Genomic DNA, 4,130 nt, shown 5'->3' on the forward strand with positions numbered 1-4,130 from the left:
GGAGAATTGCTTGAACCTGGGAGGCAGAGGTTGCAATGAGCCGAGATCTTGCAACTGCACTCCAGCCTGGGCAACAAGAGGGAAACTCCATCTCGAAAAAAAAAAAAAAGAGAGAAAAAAGAGAAAAAGAAAATAATGTGGTACTGTGCTATGGGATAACAGGGAATACCTACTTTATATTGGGTGTTCAGAGAAGGCCTTGAAAAGAAGAAACATTTAAACTGAAATTAAAGGCTGAGTTGAAGCAACCTATTAAAGAGCTATGGGAAAGGCATCCTAAGTGAAGGAAATGGTGTGTGGAAAAACTGTGCTACAGAAAAGACCTCAACATGTTTTAGGAATGGACAGAATCCAATGTGACTGTGGTTGTCCTAGTGGAGAATGTTGTGATTTTGGACAGGTGGATAAGCATCAGATCATATAGGCAAGTGCTTTACGTTTTACCTTTTGCGCAGTGGAAAACCCAATTGGAAGTATAGTAGGCATAAATTGTGTAGACTATATACTTAAATATACAAAGATGTAATTTTCTTTTCTTTTCTTTTTTTTTTTTTTGGAGGCAGTCTCACTCTGTCACCAGGCTGGAGTGCAGTGGCACAGTCTGGGTCACTGAAACCTCTGCCTTCTGGGTTCAAGCAGTTCTTATGCCTCAACCTTCCAAGTAGCTGGAATTGCAGATGCATGTCATCACACCTGGCTAATTTTTATTTTTTGCTTTTTTGTTATGGAGTTTCGCTCTTGTTGTCCAGAGTGCAATGGTGCGATCTCGGCTCACCGCAACCTTTGCCCCCCAGGTTCAAGCCATTCTTCTGCCTCAGCCTACCGAGTAGCTGGGATTACAGGCATACGTCACCACACCAGGCTAATTTTGTGTTTTTAGTAGAGGCGAGGTTTCTCCATGTTTGTCAGGCTGGTCTTGAACTCCCGACCTCAGGTTATCCGCCTGCCTTGGCCTCCCAAAGTGCTGGGATTACAGGCTTGAGCCACCATGCCTGGCCTAGAGATGAGGTCTTACTGTGTTGCTCAGGCTGGTCTCCAACTCCTGGGCTCAAGTGACCCTCCCACCCTGACCTCTTAAAGTACTGGGATAACAGGTGTGAGCCATTGTGCTTAGCCAACTTTATTTCTAAATAACTAAAATTTCCTTAGCTCTGTTTCTACTAGTTAATAGAGAACAATCCTGCTAAACAATCTTGCCACTTTAGGATAAAAAGTCAGTAGCTTCTGGTTTAACTAAATTAATTGAATGTTAATCTAAACCCTTCTAAATACTTTGTCCTTTGGATAAATACTCAGTTTCCTCACATAGCCCACCCCTTCCCTTTTTTTCCCTATGGTAGATGGTATCAGTAGAGAAATCTTATAATTTTTCCTGGCATTAAGGGAGATTCATATTATCTTTGTGCCATCCTCTGTCCTTCTGAGCCATTGCGAATGACTGACTTGGTCTTGAATGGGATTGTCTGCTTCCGCCACTTCTGAGGATGATGTCCCTGCTACTACTGTAGCCCCTGGGGAACACATCTGTGCATGCTGGGTCCTCCTTAATCCCAGGCTCTTTTGGGTATACTGGCCCAATGGAGAGTGCTGATATGCTTGGGACTCTTATAAAGCAGCTTTACAGGAATATGGTTTGGGCATGTCATTGGCTATTATGCCTTTAGCAAGGCATGATTTTGTATTAGGTGCAAGGTTTTGCTAAATGGCTACAGTCCCTGGACCATAACTTGGGAAAGGGAAAGACAATTATTTCCCATTCTGGGTCTTTCCCCACAAACACTGGAGATTTTTCTTACCCTTCCACAAATAAGATTTTTTTTTTTGAGACAGAGTTTCATTCTTGTTGCTCAGGCTGGAGTGCAATGACTCGATCTTGGCTCACTGCAGCTTCTGCCTTCTAGATTCAAGCGATTCTCCTGCCTCAACCTCCCAAGTAGCTAGGATTACAGGCGCTTCTACCGTGCCTGGCTAATTTTTTGTATTTTGGTAGAGACAGGGATTTGCCATGTTGCCAGGCTGGTCTCAAACTCCTAGCCTCAGGTGATCCAGCCTCCCAAAGTGCTGGGATTATAGGCATGAGCCACCTCACCCGGCCCCTCAAATAAGATTTAGCTCCAGATAGGACAGGAGGTAAAAATTCTGAATTTACATCCACTCTTTCTTTTAACTTTTGTTTTTCTTTGAACTCTTCCCCCAAGTTTTTATGTCATCTTGATCAGTGTGAGAGAACTGTACTTATGTCATCACCTGCCTTTCCTCTGTGCTGAAGTTTACACGACAAACTCTACTGTGAACGTTTTCTTGATTTGGTTGGTGATAGTTAAAATCACAGTTTTGGAGTTTGAAAAGTTGTCTTGGCCAGATGCAGTGGTATGTTTCTGTGGGTTAATTTTTATATGCACACATATAAACACTCACACACACACATATTTGAGTTCAAAATGTATGTTACTACATTTTACAAAGGAATAAGTAATTTCAGAGATTCTATATCAATATTAAATCTTGGCTGGGTGCAGAGGCTCATGCCTATAATCCCAGCACTTTGAGAGGCTGGCACAGTTAAGATGACTTGAGCCCAGAAGTTTGAGACCAGCCTAGGCAACATAGTGAGACCCTGTCTCTACAAAAATTACAAAAATTAGCCGAGCATGGTGACACACGCCTGTAGTCCCAGCTACTCAGGAGGCTGATGTGGGAGGATCACATGAGCCCAGGAGGTTGAGACTGCATATGATTCTACTACTGCACTCCGACCTAGGCAACAAGAGAGAGACCCTGTCCCTCAAAAAGAAAGAAAGAAAGAAAAAATAAATAAGAAGCTCTCTTTTGGCCAGGCACAATGGCTTATGCCTGTAATCCGAGCACCTTGGGAGGCTGAGGTGGGCGGATCACAAGGTCAGGAGTTCAAGACTAGCCTGGCCAACAGGGAAACCCCATCTCTACTCAAAATACAAAAAATTAGCTGGAAGTGGTGGCGGGTATCTGTAACACCAGCTACTCGGGAGGCTGAGGCAGGAGAATCACTTGAACTCGGGAGACGGAGGTTGCAGTGAGCTGAGATCGTGCCATTGCACCCCAGCCTGGGTGAAAAAAGGCTCTCTTTTCTCTTAAGCCTCTAGATCTTATAATTGAAATTCTTAGCTTTCAAGAATTATGATTTTAATGGATCAAAGACCTAAATATAAGAACTGAAACTAAAAAATACTTAGAAGAAAATATAGGTTTAAATATTCATGAACTTGGATTAGGCAGGTTTCTTAAATATGACTCCAAAGGTGCAAAAGAACAAATAGATAAATTGGACTTTATTAAAATTAAATTTTTTTTTTTTTTTTGGTGAGATGGAGTCTTGCTCTGTTGCCCAGACTGGAGCCAGTGGTGCCATCTTGGCTCGCTGCACACCTCCACTTCCCGGCTTCAAGCGATTCTCCTACCTCAGCCTCTTGAGTAGCTGGGACTACAGGCATGCGCCACCACGCCTGGCTAATTTTTGTATTATTAGAAGAGACGGGGTTTCACCATATTGACCACGCTGGTCTCGAACTCCTGACCGCGTGATCTGCCCACCTTGGCCTCCCAAAGTGCTGGGATTACAGGTGTGAGCCACTATGCCTGACCCTTAAAATTAAAATTTTTTTTTAAAGTTTTTATTTTTTTGAGACAGGGTCTTACCATGTTGTCCAGGCTGGAGTACAGTGGTGCCATCATGGCTTACTGTAGTTTCAACCTCCCTAGACTCAATCTGTCCTCCCACCTCAACCTTCTGAGTAGCTGGGACTATAGGCATGTGCCACCACATCCCACTAAGTTTTGTAATTTTTGTATTATAGAAATGGGGGCCAGGCACAGTGCTCACTCCTGTAATCCCAACACTTTGGGAGGCTGAAGTAGACGGATCACTTAAGGTCAGGAGATCAAGACCATCCTGGCTAACATGGTGAAACCCCATCTCTACTGAAAATACAAAAAAATTAGCTGAGTGTGGTGGCGGGCCCCTATAGTCCCAGCTACTCGGAAGGCTGAGACAGGAGAATGGTGTGAACCCAGGAGGCAGCGGTTGCAGTGAGTGGAGATCGCACCACTGCACTCCAGCCTGGGCAAGAGAGCGAGACTCTGTCTCAAAAAAA

General features: G+C 43.9%; 1 protein-coding gene across 1 annotated transcript in view; it reads left to right on the forward strand.

The window, feature by feature from the left end:
- The window catches only part of FAM35A (family with sequence similarity 35, member A), a 92,497-nt gene that overhangs the window by 14,330 nt on the left and 74,037 nt on the right, over positions 1-4,130 (forward strand). The window lies entirely within an intron of this gene.

The sequence above is a fragment of the Colobus angolensis genome, unplaced genomic scaffold (genome assembly GCF_000951035.1).
Source record: "Colobus angolensis palliatus isolate OR3802 unplaced genomic scaffold, Cang.pa_1.0 Scaffold567, whole genome shotgun sequence".
NCBI lineage: Eukaryota > Metazoa > Chordata > Mammalia > Primates > Cercopithecidae > Colobus > Colobus angolensis.